Source organism: Notolabrus celidotus, chromosome 24 (genome assembly GCF_009762535.1).
Source record: "Notolabrus celidotus isolate fNotCel1 chromosome 24, fNotCel1.pri, whole genome shotgun sequence".
In the NCBI taxonomy this organism is placed as follows: Eukaryota; Metazoa; Chordata; class Actinopteri; order Labriformes; family Labridae; genus Notolabrus; species Notolabrus celidotus.
The window spans coordinates 4,118,711-4,136,735 of record NC_048295.1 but is presented as its reverse complement, the minus strand read 5'-3'; the positions used below and the strand labels follow the sequence as shown (position 1 = coordinate 4,136,735).

General features: G+C 38.1%; 1 long non-coding RNA gene across 1 annotated transcript; it reads right to left on the bottom strand.

Moving 5' to 3' along the window:
• Positions 1-1,935: 1,935 nt before the first annotated feature.
• LOC117808011 lies at positions 1,936-17,806 on the bottom strand. Its single transcript, XR_004630099.1, has 15 exons — positions 17,584-17,806; positions 16,789-16,882; positions 15,921-16,014; positions 15,130-15,223; positions 14,082-14,175; positions 13,071-13,164; positions 10,994-11,087; positions 9,542-9,635; positions 8,089-8,182; positions 6,810-6,903; positions 5,940-6,033; positions 5,013-5,106; positions 4,230-4,323; positions 3,169-3,262; positions 1,936-2,030 (listed from the first exon to the last, which is right to left on the bottom strand). It is a non-coding gene; the product is annotated as an uncharacterized LOC117808011 (long non-coding RNA).
• Between the last annotated feature and the right edge of the window lie 219 nt (positions 17,807-18,025).

The following is an 18,025-nucleotide window of genomic DNA, read 5'->3' as shown; positions in this document are numbered from 1 at the left end:
ACACGCAGGGGGACTTTTGCACACACACACGCAGGGGGACTTTTGTGCGAACACACACACACACGCAGGGGGACTTTTGTGCGAACACACACACGCAGGGGGACTGTTGTGCACACACACGCAGGGGGACTTTTGCATACACGCAGGGGGACTTTTGCACACACGCAGGGGGACTTTTGCACACACACAGGGGGACTTTTGTGCGAACACACACACGCATGGGGGGGCTTTGGCACGCACACACACACGCAGGGGGACTTTTGTGCACGCACACACACGCAGGGGGACTTTTGTGCACACACACACGCAGGGGGACTTTTGCACACACACACGCAGGGGGACTTTTGTGCGAACACACACGCGCAGGGGGACTTTTGTGCACAGACACGCAGGGGGCCTTTTGTGCACACACACACGCAGGGGGACTTTTGTGCGAGAACACACACAGGGGGGGGCTTTTTTTGCACACACACACACACACACACACACGCAGGGGGACTTTTGCACACACACACGCAGGGGGACTTTTGTGCACACACACACGCAGGGGGACTTTTGTGCACACACGCAGGGGGACTTTTGCACACACACACACAAGCAGGGGGACTTTTGCACACACACACACGCAGGTAGGGGGGCATGACTTTTGGGCGAACACACGCACACTGACCGCAGGGGGGCATTACTTTTGCGCGAACACACACACACATGCAGGGGGGTGTGCAGGGGGGTGTGGCATTTGCACGAACACACGCACACATGCAGGGGGGCGTGGCTTTAGCGCGAACACACACACACGCAGGGGGGCATGACTTTTGGGCGAACACACGCACACTGACCGCAGGGGGGCATTACTTTTGCACGAACACACGCACACATGCAGGGGGGTGTGCAGGGGGGTGTGGCATTTGCATGAGCACACGCACACATGCAGGGGGGCGTGGCTTTAGCGCGAACACACACACACGCAGGGGGGCATGACTTTGGCGCTAACACACGCACACACACACACACACACTCAGGGGGGCGTGGCTTTTGCGCGAACGCACACGCACGCAGGGGGGGCGTGGCTTTTGCACAAACACACACACACGCAGGGGGGCATGACTTTTGCACGAACACACTTACACATGCAGGGGGGCGTGGCTTTTGCGGGAACACACGCACACATGCAGGGGGGTGTGGCATTAGCGCGAACACACACACGCAGGGGGCGTGGCTTTTGCGCGAATACACACACGCACACAGGGGGGCGTGGCTTTTGCACGAACACACACACACGCAGGGGGGCGTGGCTTTTGCGAAAGATCTACAGAATGGATACATTTCTTTTGTAAAAAAAAATTTAAAATTTCATTTTAATGATGGAAAAAAAATGAAAATAATAATGTATGTGCATTTCAGTTGACCTTAAGATCAAGCTCAAGGGCGTATTGGATGCAGCAGGCACATGTCCCCTATGTGCCCGCTCTTTTCTACAACATGCATTGAATTGTAAGGGAACATGACAGGGAGCAGACAGCAGCAAGATCTCTGACAGTCAGGAGGCTTCACAGGTAAGGACAGGTGTTCAGTGACAAAAAAGTACAAAAAGCTAAGAACAGGGTGGTATGACTCAAAAAAGCCCCCCCACCAAAAAAAATTAAAATTAAAAAAAAGTTTAAATTGGAAAAAAAAAATTGTATTTAAAAAATTTAATAAATAATAAAAATTAAAGTAAAAAGTTACATTTTATTTTTTTGAAATAAAATGAATGAATAACCCTTAGTTGTCAGAATCAAGGTTTGAAGGAGATGCACAGGCATGGCATGGCATGGCACTTCAAGCCAGTGGCGCTGGCAACCCGCCATAGCCTGCAGAGCTTCACTGACTACACTGACATGACCCAGCAAGAGACCATCGACTCACTGTCTTCTACAAGAATCAAGAGTCTTACCTCAGAGCTTCAGCACAGAGAAGGCGACTCATGAGGTGCATCGGAGCGAGCCCACATAGGTCAGGCTGATCGTCAAGTCCTCACATCTTCACACCTTAACATGAGAGAGATAAAGCCATTAGAACTTGTGATTATTTCAGACTGACACATAAAAAAAAATCGAGATCTACAGAATGGATACATGTCTTTTGTAAAAAAATAAAATAAAATTTTAAAGATGAAAAAAAAAAAAAAAGAATTTGTTATACTTGGGCTGACTTTAAGATCGAGCTTAGGGGCGTATTGGATGCAGCAGGCACATGTCCCCTATGTGCCCGCTCTTTTCTACAACATGCATTGAATTGTAAGGGAACATGACAGGGAGCAGACAGCAGCAAGATCTCTGGCAGTCAGGAGGCTTCACAGGTAAGGACAGGTGTTCAGAGACAAAGAAGTACAAACAGCTAAGAACAGGGTGGTATGACTCAAAAAAGCCCCTCCACCAAAAAAAAATTAAAATTAAAAAAAGTTTAAATTGGAATTTTTTTTAAAAATTTAAAACATTTAAAAAATAATTATAATTAAATTAAAAAGTTAAATTATTTTTTTGACATAAAATGAATGAATAACCCTTAGTTGTCAGAATCAAGGTTTGAAGGAGATGCACAGGCATGGCATGGCATGGCAAGGCACTCCAAGCCAGTGTGGCTGGAAACTGGCCATAGCCTGCAGAGCTTCACTCTTTTCTACAACATGCATTGAATTGTAAGGGAACATGACAGGGAGCAGACAGCAGCAAGATCTCTGACAGTCAGGAGGCTTCACAGGTAAGGACAGGTGTTCAGTGACAAAGAAGTACGAATAGCTAGGAACAGGGTGGTATGACTCAAAAAAGCCCCTCCACACAAAAAAATTGAAATAAAAAATTTAAATTTAGATTAAAAATTTAAATACAATTTAAATTTAGATTAAAAATTTAAATAAAATGTAAATATAAAACATTTTTTAAGTTAAAACTTTTTTATAAAATTAATAATTAAATTAAAAAGTTAAATTATTTTTTGAAATAAAATGAATGAATAACACTTAGTTGTCAGTATCAAGGTTTGAAGGAGATGCACAGGCATGGAATGGCACTCCAAGCCAGTGGCGCTGGCAACCCGCCATAGCCTACAGAGCTTCACTGACTACACTGACATGACCCAGCAAGAGACCATCGACTCACTGTCTTCTACAAGAATCAAGAGTCTTACCTCAGAGCTTCAGCACAGAGAAGACGACTCATGAGGTGCATCGGAGCGAGCCCACATAGGTCAGGCTGATCGTCAAGTCCTCACATCTTCACACCTTAACATGAGAGAGATAAAGCCATTAGAACTTGTGATTATTTCAGACTGACACATAAAAAAAATCGAGATCTACAGAATGGATACATGTCTTTTGTAAAAAAAATAAAATAAAATTTTAAAGATGAAAAAAAAAAAAAAAAAAAAAATTTGTGTACTTGAGCTGACTTTAAGATCGAGCTCAGGGGCGTATGGGATTCAGCAGGCACATGTCCCCTATGTGCCCGCTCTTTTCTACAACATGCATTGAATTGTAAGGGAACATGACAGGGAGCAGACAGCAGCAGCACCTCTGACAGTCAGGAGGCTTCACAGGTAAGGACAGGTGTTCAGAGACAAAGAAGTACAAACAGCTAAGAACAGGGTGGTATGACTCAAAAAAGCCCCCCCATCAAAAAAAATTAAAATTAAAAAAAAGTTTAAATTGGAAAAAAAAATTTAATTTAAAAAATTTAATAAATAATAAAAATTAAAGTAAAAAGTTACATTTTATTTTTTTGAAATAAAATGAATGAATAACCCTTAGTTGTCAGAATCAAGGTTTGAAGGAGATGCACAGGCATGGCATGGAATGGCACTCCAAGCCAGTGGCGCTGGCAACCCGCCATAGCCTGCAGAGCTTCACTGGCTACAGGACAGGGTGGTATGGCTCAAAAAAGCCCCCCCACCAAAAAAAATAAAAAGTTTAAATTTAAAAAAAGTTTAAATTGGAAAAAAAATTGTTAAAAGATTTTTTTTAAATTAATAATAAAATTAAAAAGTTAAATTTTATTTTTTTTAAATGAAATGAATGAATAACCCTTAGTTGTCAGAATCAAGGTTTGAAGGAGATGCACAGGCATGGCATGGCACTTCAAGCCAGTGGCGCTGGCAACCCGCCATAGCCTGCAGAGCTTCACTGACTACACTGACATGACCCAGCAAGAGACCAGCGACTCACTGTCTTCTACAAGAATCAAGAGTCTTACCTCAGAGCTTCAGCACAGAGAAGACGACTCATGAGGTGCATCGGAGCGAGCCCACATAGGTCAGGCTGATCGTCAAGTCCTCACATCTTCACACCTTAACATGAGAGAGATAAAGCCATTAGAACTTGTGATTATTTCAGACTGACACATAAAAAAAAATCGAGATCTACAGAATGGATACATGTCTTTTGTAAGAAATAAATAATAATTAAAAGATAAGAAAAAAAAAAAAAAAAAAAGTATGCAGATTTGAGTTGACCTTAAGATTGAGCTCAGGGGCGTAAGGGATGCAGCAGGCACATGTCCCCTATTTGCCCGCTCTTTTCTACAACATGCATTGAATTGTAAGGGAACATGACAGGGAGCAGACAGCAGCAAGATCTCTGGCAGTCAGGAGGCTTCACAGGTAAGGACAGGTGTTCAGAGACAAAGAAGTACAAACAGCTAAGAACAGGGTGGTATGACTCAAAAAGCCCCCCCACCAAAAAAAATTAAAATTAAAAAAAGTTTAAATTGGAATTTTTTTTAAAAATGTAAAACATTTAAAAATAATTATAATTAAATTAAAAAGTTACATTTTATTTTTTTGAAATAAAATGAATGAATAACCCTTAGTTGTCAGAATCAAGGTTTAAAGGAGATGCACAGGCATGGCATGGCAAGGCACTCCAAGCCAGTGTGGCTGGAAACTGGCCATAGCCTGCAGACTTTCACTGACTACACTGACATGACCCAGCAAGAGACCATCGACTCACTGTCTTCTACAAGAATCAAGAGTCTTACCTCAGAGCTTCAGCACAGAGAAGGCGACTCATGAGGTGCATCGGAGCGAGCCCACATAGGTCAGGCTGATCGTCAAGTCCTCACATCTTCACACCTTAACATGAGAGAGATAAAGCCATTAGAACTTGTGATTATTTCAGACTGACACATAAAAAAAAAATCGAGATCTACAGAATGGATACATGTCTTTTGTAAGTAAATAAAATAAAATTTTAAAGATGGAAAAAAAAAAAAAAAGTTTAAAAAAAGTTTAAATTGGAATTTTTTTTAAAAAAATTTAAAAGATTTAAAAAATAATTATAATTAAATTAAAAAGTTAAATCATTTTTTTGACATAAAATGAATGAATAACCCTTAGTTGTCAGAATCAAGGTTTGAAGGAGATGCACAGGCATGGCATGGCATGGCAAGGCACTCCAAGCCAGTGTGGCTGGAAACTGGCCATAGCCTGCAGAGCTTCACTCTTTTCTACAACATGCATTGAATTGTAAGGGAACATGACAGGGAGCAGACAGCAGCAAGATCTCTGACAGTCAGGAGGCTTCACAGGTAAGGACAGGTGTTCAGAGACAAAGAAGTACAAACAGCTAAGAACAGGGTGGTATGACTCAAAAAAGCCCCTCCACCAAAAAAAAATTAAAATTAAAAAAAGTTTAAATTGGAATTTTTTAAAAAAATTTTAAAAATTTAAAAAGTAATTATAATTAAATTAAAAAGTTAAATTATTTTTTTGACATAAAATGAATGAATAACCCTTAGTTGTCAGAATCAAGGTTTAAAGGAGATGCACAGGCATGGCATGGCAAGGCACTCGAAGCCAGTGTGGCTGGAAACTGGCCATAGCCTGCAGACTTTCACTGACTACACTGACATGACCCAGCAAGAGACCATCGACTCACTGTCTTCTACAAGAATCAAGAGTCTTACCTCAGAGCTTCAGCACAGAGAAGGCGACTCATGAGGTGCATCGGAGCGAGCCCACATAGGTCAGGCTGATCGTCAAGTCCTCACATCTTCACACCTTAACATGAGAGAGATAAAGCCATTAGAACTTGTGATTATTTCAGACTGACACATAAAAAAAAATCGAGATCTACAGAATGGATACATGTCTTTTGTAAAAAAATAAAATAAAATTTTAAAGATGAAAAAAAAAATAAAAAAATTTGTTATACTTGAGCTGACTTTAAGATCGAGCTCAGGGGCGTATGGGATGCAGCAGGCACATGTCCCCTATTTGCCCGCTCTTTTCTACAACATGCATTGAATTGTAAGGGAACATGACAGGGAGCAGACAGCAGCAAGATCTCTGACAGTCAGGAGGCTTCACAGGTAAGGACAGGTGTTCAGTGACAAAGAAGTACGAATAGCTAGGAACAGGGTGGTATGACTCAAAAAAGCCCGCCCACACAAAAAAATTTAAATAAAAAATTTAAATTTAGATTAAAAATTTAAATAAAATTTAAATTTAGATTAAAAATTCAAATAAAATTTAAATTTAGACTAAAAATTTAAATAAAATGTAAATAAAAAAATTTTTTAAGTTAAAACTTTTTTATAAAATTAATAATTAAATTAAAAAGTTAAATTATTTTTTTAAATAAAATGAATGAATAACACTTAGTTGTCAGAATCAAGGTTTAAAGGAGATGCACAGGCATGGAATGGCATGGCAAGGCACTCCAAGCCAGTGTGGCTGGAAACTGGCCATAGCCTGCAGAGCTTCACTGACTACACTGACATGACCCAGCAAGAGACCATCGACTCACTGTCTTCTACAAGAATCAAGAGTCTTACCTCAGAGCTTCAGCACAGAGAAGGCGACTCATGAGGTGCATCGGAGCGAGCCCACATAGGTCAGGCTGATCGTCAAGTCCTCACATCTTCACACCTTAACATGAGAGAGATAAAGCCATTAGAACTTGTGATTATTTCAGACTGACACATAAAAAAAAAATCGAGATCTACAGAATGGATACATGTCTTTTGTAAAAAAATAAAATAAAATTTTAAAGATGAAAAAAAAAAAAAAAAAATTTGTTATACTTGAGCTGACTTTAAGATCGAGCTTAGGGGCGTATTGGATGCAGCAGGCACATGTCCCCTATTTGCCCGCTCTTTTCTACAACATGCATTGAATTGTAAGGGAACATGACAGGGAGCAGACAGCAGCAAGATCTCTGACAGTCAGGAGGCTTCACAGGTAAGGACAGGTGTTCAGTGACAAAGAAGTACAAACAGCTAAGAACAGGGTGGTATGACTCAAAAAAGCCCCTCCACCAAAAAAAATTAAAATTAAAAAAAGTTTAAATTGGAATTTTTTTTAAAAATTTAAAACATTTAAAAAATAATTAAAATTAAAAAGTTAAATTATTTTTTTGACATAAAATGAATGAATAACCCTTAGTTGTCAGAATCAAGGTTTGAAGGAGATGCACAGGCATGGCATGGCAAGGCACTCCAAGCCAGTGTGGCTGGAAACTGGCCATAGCCTGCAGAGCTTCACTCTTTTCTACAACATGCATTGAATTGTAAGGGAACATGACAGGGAGCAGACAGCAGCAAGATCTCTGACAGTCAGGAGGCTTCACAGGTAAGGACAGGTGTTCAGTGACAAAGAAGTACGAATAGCTAGGAACAGGGTGGTATGACTCAAAAAAGCCCCCCCACACAAAAAAATTTAAATAAAAAATTTAAATTAAGATTAAAAATTTAAATAAAATTTAAATAAAATTTAAATAAAATTTAAATTTAGATTAAAAATTTAAATAAAATTTAAATTTAGACTAAAAATTTAAATAAAATGTAAATATAAAAAAAAATTTAAGTTAAAACTTTTTTATAAAATTAATAATTAAATTAAAAAGTTAAATTATTTTTTTAAATAAAATGAATGAATAACACTTAGTTGTCAGAATCAAGGTTTGAAGGAGATGCACAGGCATGGCTTGGCATGGCACTTCAAGCCAGTGTGGCTGGCAACCCGCCATAGCCTGCAGAGCTTCACTGACTACACTGACATGACCCAGCAAGAGACCATCGACTCACTGTCTTCTACAAGAATCAAGAGTCTTACCTCAGAGCTTCAGCACAGAGAAGGCGACTCATGAGGTGCATCGGAGCGAGCCCACATAGGTCAGGCTGATCGTCAAGTCCTCACATCTTCACACCTTAACATGAGAGAGATAAAGCCATTAGAACTTGTGATTATTTCAGACTGACACATAAAAAAAAATCGAGATCTACAGAATGGATACATGTCTTTTGTAAAAAAATAAAATAAAATTTTAAAGATGAAAAAAAAAACAAAAAAAAAATTTGTGTACTTGAGCTGACTTTAAGATCGAGCTCAGGGGCGTATGGGATTCAGCAGGCACATGTCCCCTATGTGCCCGCTCTTTTCTACAACATGCATTGAATTGTAAGGGAACATGACAGGGAGCAGACAGCAGCAAGATCTCTGACAGTCAGGAGGCTTCACAGGTAAGGACAGGTGTTCAGTGACAAAGAAGTACAAACAGCTAAGAACAGGGTGGTATGACTCAAAAAAGCCCCCCCACCAAAAAAAATTAAAATTAAAAAAAAGTTTAAATTGGAAAAAAAAAATTTAATTTAAAAAATTTAATAAATAATAAAAATTAAAGTAAAAAGTTACATTTTATTTTTTTGAAATAAAATGAATGAATAACCCTTAGTTGTCAGAATCAAGGTTTAAAGGAGATGCACAGGCATGGCATGGCAAGGCACTCGAAGCCAGTGTGGCTGGAAACCGGCCATAGCCTGCAGAGCTTCACTCTTTTCTACAACATGCATTGAATTGTAAGGGAACATGACAGGGAGCAGACAGCAGCAAGATCTCTGACAGTCAGGAGGCTTCACAGGTAAGGACAGGTGTTCAGAGACAAAGAAGTACAAACAGCTAAGAACAGGGTGGTATGACTCAAAAAAGCCCCCCCACCAAAAAAAAAGTTAAAATTAAAAAAAGTTTAAATTGGATTTTTTTTTTTTTATTTAAAACATTTAAAAAGTAATTATAATTAAATTAAAAAGTTAAATTATTTTTTTGACATAAAATGAATGAATAACACTTAGTTGTCAGTATCAAGGTTTGAAGGAGATGCACAGGCATGGAATGGCACTCCAAGCCAGTGGCGCTGGCAACCCGCCATAGCCTACAGAGCTTCACTGGCTACAGGACAGGGTGGTATGGCTCAAAAAAGCCCCCCCACCAAAAAAAATAAAAAGTTTAAATTTAAAAAAAGTTTAAATTGGAAAAAAAATATTGTTAAAAGATTTTTAAAAAATTAATAATAAAATTAAAAAGTTAAAAAAAAAATTTCAAATGAAATGAATGAATAACCCTTAGTTGTCAGAATCAAGGTTTGAAAGAGATGCCCAGGCATGGCATGGCACTTCAAGCCAGTGGCGCTGGCAACCCGCCATAGCCTGCAGAGCTTCACTGACTACACTGACATGACCCAGCAAGAGACCAGCGACTCACTGTCTTCTACAAGAATCAAGAGTCTTACCTCAGAGCTTCAGCACAGAGAAGACGACTCATGAGGTGCATCGGAGCGAGCCCACATAGGTCAGGCTGATCGTCAAGTCCTCACATCTTCACACCTTAACATGAGAGAGATAAAGCCATTAGAACTTGTGATTATTTCAGACTGACACATAAAAAAAATCGAGATCTACAGAATGGATACATGTCTTTTGTAAGAAATAAATAATAATTAAAAGATGAAAAAAAAAATAAAAAAATTTGTTATACTTGAGCTGACTTTAAGATCGAGCTCAGGGGCGTATAGGATGCAGCAGGCACATGTCCCCTATTTGCCCGCTGTTTTCTACAACATGCATTGAATTGTAAGGGAACATGACAGGGAGCAGACAGCAGCAAGATCTCTGACAGTCAGGAGGCTTCACAGGTAAGGACAGGTGTTCAGAGACAAAGAAGTACAAACAGCTAAGAACAGGGTGGTATGACTCAAAAAAGCCCCTCCACCAAAAAAAGAATTAAAATTAAAAAAAGTTTAAATTGGAATTTTTTTTAAAAATTTAAAACATTTAAAAAATAATTATAATTAAATTAAAAAGTTAAATTATTTTTTTGACATAAAATGAATGAATAACCCTTAGTTGTCAGAATCAAGGTTTGAAGGAGATGCACAGGCATGGCATGGCGTGGCAAGGCACTCCAAGCCAGTGTGGCTGGAAACTGGCCATAGCCTGCAGAGCTTCACTCTTTTCTACAACATGCATTGAATTGTAAGGGAACATGACAGGGAGCAGACAGCAGCAAGATCTCTGACAGTCAGGAGGCTTCACAGGTAAGGACAGGTGTTCAGAGACAAAGAAGTACAAACAGCTAAGAACAGGGTGGTATGACTCAAAAAAGCCCCCCCACCAAAAAAAAAGTTAAAATTAAAAAAAGTTTAAATTGGATTTTTTTTTTTTTATTTAAAACATTTAAAAAGTAATTATAATTAAATTAAAAAGTTAAATTATTTTTTTGACATAAAATGAATGAATAACACTTAGTTGTCAGTATCAAGGTTTGAAGGAGATGCACAGGCATGGAATGGCACTCCAAGCCAGTGGCGCTGGCAACCCGCCATAGCCTACAGAGCTTCACTGGCTACAGGACAGGGTGGTATGGCTCAAAAAAGCCCCCCCACCAAAAAAAATAAAAAGTTTAAATTAAAAAAAAGTTTAAATTGGAAAAAAAATATTGTTAAAAGATTTTTAAAAAATTAATAATAAAATTAAAAAGTTAAAAAAAAAATTTCAAATGAAATGAATGAATAACCCTTAGTTGTCAGAATCAAGGTTTGAAAGAGATGCCCAGGCATGGCATGGCACTTCAAGCCAGTGGCGCTGGCAACCCGCCATAGCCTGCAGAGCTTCACTGACTACACTGACATGACCCAGCAAGAGACCAGCGACTCACTGTCTTCTACAAGAATCAAGAGTCTTACCTCAGAGCTTCAGCACAGAGAAGACGACTCATGAGGTGCATCGGAGCGAGCCCACATAGGTCAGGCTGATCGTCAAGTCCTCACATCTTCACACCTTAACATGAGAGAGATAAAGCCATTAGAACTTGTGATTATTTCAGACTGACACATAAAAAAAAATCGAGATCTACAGAATGGATACATGTCTTTTGTAAGAAATAAATAATAATTAAAAGATGAAAAAAAAAATAAAAAAATTTGTTATACTTGAGCTGACTTTAAGATCGAGCTCAGGGGCGTATTGGATTCAGCAGGCACATGTCCCCTATTTGCCCGCTCTTTTCTACAACATGCATTGAATTGTAAGGGAACATGACAGGGAGCAGACAGCAGCAAGATCTCTGACAGTCAGGAGGCTTCACAGGTAAGGACAGGTGTTCAGAGACAAAGAAGTACAAACAGCTAAGAACAGGGTGGTATGACTCAAAAAAGCCCCTCCACCAAAAAAAAATTAAAATTAAAAAAAGTTTAAATTGGAATTTTTTTTTAAAATTTAAAACATTTAAAAAATAATTATAATTAAATTAAAAAGTTAAATTATTTTTTTGACATAAAATGAATGAATAACCCTTAGTTGTCAGAATCAAGGTTTGAAGGAGATGCACAGGCATGGCATGGCGTGGCAAGGCACTCCAAGCCAGTGTGGCTGGAAACTGGCCATAGCCTGCAGAGCTTCACTCTTTTCTACAACATGCATTGAATTGTAAGGGAACATGACAGGGAGCAGACAGCAGCAAGATCTCTGACAGTCAGGAGGCTTCACAGGTAAGGACAGGTGTTCAGTGACAAAGAAGTACGAATAGCTAGGAACAGGGTGGTATGACTCAAAAAAGCCCCCCCACACAAAAAAATTTAAATAAAAAATTTAAATTTAGATTAAAAATTTAAATAAAATTTAAATTTAGATTAAAAATTTAAATAAAATTTAAATTTAGATTAAAAATTTAAATAAAATGTAAATATCAAAAAAAAATTAAGTTAAAACTTTTTTATAAAATTAATAATTAAATTAAAAAGTTAAATTATTTTTTTGACATAAAATGAATGAATAACACTTAGTTGTCAGAATCAAGGTTTGAAGGAGATGCACAGGCATGGCATGGCATGGCAAGGCACTCCAAGCCAGTGTGGCTGGAAACCGGCCATAGCCTGCAGAGCTTCACTCTTTTCTACAACATGCATTGAATTGTAAGGGAACATGACAGGGAGCAGACAGCAGCAAGATCTCTGACAGTCAGGAGGCTTCACAGGTAAGGACAGGTGTTCAGTGACAAAGAAGTACAAACAGCTAAGAACAGGGTGGTATGACTCAAAAAAGCCCCCCCACCAAAAAAAAATTAAAATTAAAAAAAAGTTAAAATTGGAAAAAAAAATTTTTATTTAAAATATTTAATAAATAATAAAAATTAAAGTAAAAAGTTACATTTTATTTTTTTGAAATAAAATGAATGAATAACCCTTAGTTGTCAGAATCAAGGTTTAAAGGAGATGCACAGGCATGGCATGGCATGGCAAGGCACTCCAAGCCAGTGTGGCTGGAAACCGGCCATAGCCTGCAGAGCTTCACTCTTTTCTACAACATGCATTGAATTGTAAGGGAACATGACAGGGAGCAGACAGCAGCAAGATCTCTGACAGTCAGGAGGCTTCACAGGTAAGGACAGGTGTTCAGTGACAAAGAAGTACAAACAGCTAAGAACAGGGTGGTATGACTCAAAAAAGCCCCCCCACCAAAAAAAATTAAAATTAAAAAAAAGTTAAAATTGGAAAAAAAAATGTATATAAAAATTTTTAATAAATAATAAAAATTAAAGTAAAAAGTTACATTTTATTTTTTTGAAATAAAATGAATGAATAACCCTTAGTTGTCAGAATCAAGGTTTAAAGGAGATGCACAGGCATGGCATGGCATGGCAAGGCACTCCAAGCCAGTGTGGCTGGAAACTGGCCATAGACTGCAGAGCTTCACTGACTACACTGACATGACCCAGCAAGAGACCATCGACTCACTGTCTTCTACAAGAATCAAGAGTCTTACCTCAGAGCTTCAGCACAGAGAAGACGACTCATGAGGTGCATCGGAGCGAGCCCACATAGGTCAGGCTGATCGTCAAGTCCTCACATCTTCACACCTTAACATGAGAGAGATAAAGCCATTAGAACTTGTGATTATTTCAGACTGACACATAAAAAAAAAATCGAGATCTACAGAATGGATACATGTCTTTTGTAAAAAAATAAAATAAAATTTTAAAGATGAAAAAAAAAAAAAAAACTTTAAAAAAAGTTTAAATTGGAATTTTTTTAAAAAAATTTAAAATATTTAATAAATAATAAAAATTAAAGTAAAAAGTTACATTTTATTTTTTTGAAATAAAATGAATGAATAACCCTTAGTTGTCAGAATCAAGGTTTAAAGGAGATGCACAGGCATGGCATGGCATGGCAAGGCACTCCAAGCCAGTGTGGCTGGAAACCGGCCATAGCCTGCAGAACTTCCCTCTTTTCTACAACATGCATTGAATTGTAAGGGAACATGACAGGGAGCAGACAGCAGCAAGATCTCTGACAGTCAGGAGGCTTCACAGGTAAGGACAGGTGTTCAGTGACAAAGAAGTACGAATAGCTAGGAACAGGGTGGTATGACTCAAAAAAGCCCCCCCACACAAAAAAATTTAAATAAAATTTTTTAATTAAGATTAAAAATTTAAATAAAATTTAAATTTAGATTAAAAATTTAAATAAAATTTAAATTTAGACTAAAAATTTAAATAAAATGTAAACATAAAAAAAATTTTAAGTTAAAACTTTTTTATAAAATTAAAAATTAAATTAAAAAGTTAAATTATTTTTTTAAATAAAATGAATGAATAACACTTAGTTGTCAGAATCAAGGTTTAAAGGAGATGCACAGGCATGGCTTGGCATGGCACTTCAAGCCAGTGTGGCTGGCAACCCGCCATAGCCTGCAGAGCTTCACTGACTACACTGACATGACCCAGCAAGAGACCATCGACTCACTGTCTTCTACAAGAATCAAGAGTCTTACCTCAGAGCTTCAGCACAGAGAAGGCGACTCATGAGGTGCATCGGAGCGAGCCCACATAGGTCAGGCTGATCGTCAAGTCCTCACATCTTCACACCTTAACATGAGAGAGATAAAGCCATTAGAACTTGCGATTATTTCAGACTGACACATAAAAAAAAAATCGAGATCTACAGAATGGATACATGTCTTTTGTAAAAAAAATAAAATAAAATTTTAAAGATGAAAAAAAAAATAAAAAAATTTGTTATACTTGAGCTGACTTTAAGATCGAGCTCAGGGGCGTATGGGATGCAGCAGGCACATGTCCCCTATTTGCCCGCTCTTTTCTACAACATGCATTGAATTGTAAGGGAACATGACAGGGAGCAGACAACAGCAAGATCTCTGGCAGTCAGGAGGCTTCACAGGTAAGGACAGGTGTTCAGTGACAAAGAAGTACAAACAGCTAAGAACAGGGTGGTATGACTCAAAAAAGCCCCCCCACCAAAAAAAATTTAAAATTAAAAAAAGTTTAAATTGGAATTTTTTTAAAAAATTTAAAACATTTAAAAAATAATTATAATTAAATTAAAAAGTTAAATTATTTTTTTGACATAAAATGAATGAATAACAGTTGTCAGTATCAAGGTTTGAAGGAGATGCACAGGCATGGAATGGCACTCCAAGCCAGTGGCGCTGGCAACCCGCCATAGCCTACAGAGCTTCACTGGCTACAGGACAGGGTGGTATGGCTCAAAAAAGCCCCCCCACCAAAAAAAATAAAAAGTTTAAATTTAAAAAAAGTTTAAATTGGAAAAAAAATTGTTAAAAGATTTTTAAAAAATTAATAATAAAATTAAAAAGTTAAAAAAAAAATTTCAAATGAAATGAATGAATAACCCTTAGTTGTCAGAATCAAGGTTTGAAAGAGATGCACAGGCATGGCATGGCACTTCAAGCCAGTGGCGCTGGCAACCCGCCATAGCCTGCAGAGCTTCACTGACTACACTGACATGACCCAGCAAGAGACCAGCGACTCACTGTCTTCTACAAGAATCAAGAGTCTTACCTCAGAGCTTCAGCACAGAGAAGACGACTCATGAGGTGCATCGGAGCGAGCCCACATAGGTCAGGCTGATCGTCAAGTCCTCACATCTTCACACCTTAACATGAGAGAGATAAAGCCATTAGAACTTGTGATTATTTCAGACTGACACATAAAAAAAAATCGAGATCTACAGAATGGATACATGTCTTTTGTAAGAAATAAATAATAATTAAAAGATAAGAAAAAAAAAAAAAAAAAAAAGTATGCAGATTTGAGTTGACCTTAAGATCGAGCTCAGGGGCGTAAGGGATGCAGCAGGCACATGTCCCCTATTTGCCCGCTCTTTTCTACAACATGCATTGAATTGTAAGGGAACATGACAGGGAGCAGACAGCAGCAAGATCTCTGACAGTCAGGAGGCTTCACAGGTAAGGACAGGTGTTCAGTGACAAAGAAGTACAAATAGCTAAGAACAGGGTGGTATGACTCAAAAAAGCCCCTCCACCAAAAAAAAATTAAAATTAAAAAAAGTTTAAATTGGAATTTTTTAAAAAAACTTTAAAAACTTTAAAAAATAATTATAATTAAATTAAAAAGTTAAATTATTTTTTTGGCATAAAATGAATAAATAACCCTTAGTTGTCAGAATCAAGGTTTAAAGGAGATGCACAGGCATGGCATGGCATGGCAAGGCACTCGAAGCCAGTGTGGCTGGCAACCCGCCATAGCCTGCAGAGCTTCACTGACTACACTGACATGACCCAGCAAGAGACCATCGACTCACTGTCTTCTACAAGAATCAAGAGTCTTACCTCAGAGCTTCAGCACAGAGAAGGCGACTCATGAGGTGCATCGGAGCGAGCCCACATAGGTCAGGCTGATCGTCAAGTCCTCACATCTTCACACCTTAACATGAGAGAGATAAAGCCATTAGAACTTGATTATTTCAGACTGACACATAAAAAAAAATCGAGATCTACAGAATGGATACATGTCTTTTGTAAAAAAATAAAATAAAATTTTAAAGATGAAAAAAAAAATAAAAAAATTTGTTATACTTGAGCTGACTTTAAGATCGAGCTCAGGGGCGTATGGGATGCAGCAGGCACATGTCCCCTATTTGCCCGCTCTTTTCTACAACATGCATTGAATTGTAAGGGAACATGACAGGGAGCAGACAGCAGCAAGATCTCTGACAGTCAGGAGGCTTCACAGGTAAGGACAGGTGTTCAGTGACAAAGAAGTACGAATAGCTAGGAACAGGGTGGTATGACTCAAAAAAGCCCGCCCACACAAAAAAATTTAAATAAAAAATTTAAATTTAGATTAAAAATTTAAATAAAATTTAAATTTAGATTAAAAATTCAAATAAAATTTAAATTTAGACTAAAAATTTAAATAAAATGTAAATAAAAAAATTTTTTAAGTTAAAACTTTTTTATAAAATTAATAATTAAATTAAAAAGTTAAATTATTTTTTTAAATAAAATGAATGAATAACACTTAGTTGTCAGAATCAAGGTTTGAAGGAGATGCACAGGCATGGAATGGCATGGCAAGGCACTCCAAGCCAGTGTGGCTGGAAACTGGCCATAGCCTGCAGAGCTTCACTGACTACACTGACATGACCCAGCAAGAGACCATCGACTCACTGTCTTCTACAAGAATCAAGAGTCTTACCTCAGAGCTTCAGCACAGAGAAGGCGACTCATGAGGTGCATCGGAGCGAGCCCACATAGGTCAGGCTGATCGTCAAGTCCTCACATCTTCACACCTTAACATGAGAGAGATAAAGCCATTAGAACTTGTGATTATTTCAGACTGACACATAAAAAAAAAATCGAGATCTACAGAATGGATACATGTCTTTTGTAAAAAAAATAAAATAAAATTTTAAAGATGAAAAAAAAAAAAATAATAAAAATTTGTGTACTTGAGCTGACTTTAAGATCGAGCTCAGGGGCGTATGGGATTCAGCAGGCACATGTCCCCTATGTGCCCGCTCTTTTCTACAACATGCATTGAATTGTAAGGGAACATGACAGGGAGCAGACAGCAGCAAGATCTCTGACAGTCAGGAGGCTTCACAGGTAAGGACAGGTGTTCAGTGACAAAGAAGTACAAACAGCTAGGAACAGGGTGGTATGACTCAAAAAAGCCCCCCCACCAAAAAAAATTAAAATAAAAAAAAAGTTTAAATTGGAAAAAAAAAATTTAATTTAAAAAATTTAATAAATAATAAAAATTAAAGTAAAAAGTTACATTTTATTTTTTTGAAATAAAATGAATGAATAACCCTTAGTTGTCAGAATCAAGGTTTAAAGGAGATGCACAGGCATGGCATGGCATGGCAAGGCACTCCAAGCCAGTGTGGCTGGAAACTGGCCATAGCCTGCAGAGCTTCACTGACTACACTGACATGACCCAGCAAGAGACCATCGACTCACTGTCTTCTACAAGAATCAAGAGTCTTACCTCAGAGCTTCAGCACAGAGAAGACGACTCATGAGGTGCATCGGAGCGAGCCCACATAGGTCAGGCTGATCGTCAAGTCCTCACATCTTCACACCTTAACATGAGAGAGATAAAGCCATTAGAACTTGTGATTATTTCAGACTGACACATAAAAAAAAATCGAGATCTACAGAATGGATACATGTCTTTTGTAGGAAATAAATAATAATTAAAAGATAAGAAAAAAAAAAAAAAAAAAAGTATGCAGATTTGAGTTGACTTTAAGATCGAGCTCAGGGGCGTATGGGATGCAGCAGGCACATGTCCCCTATGTGCCCGCTCTTTTCTACAACATGCATTGAATTGTAAGGGAACATGACAGGGAGCAGACAGCAGCAAGATCTCTGGCAGTCAGGAGGCTTCACAGGTAAGGACAGGTGTTCAGAGACAAAGAAGTACAAAC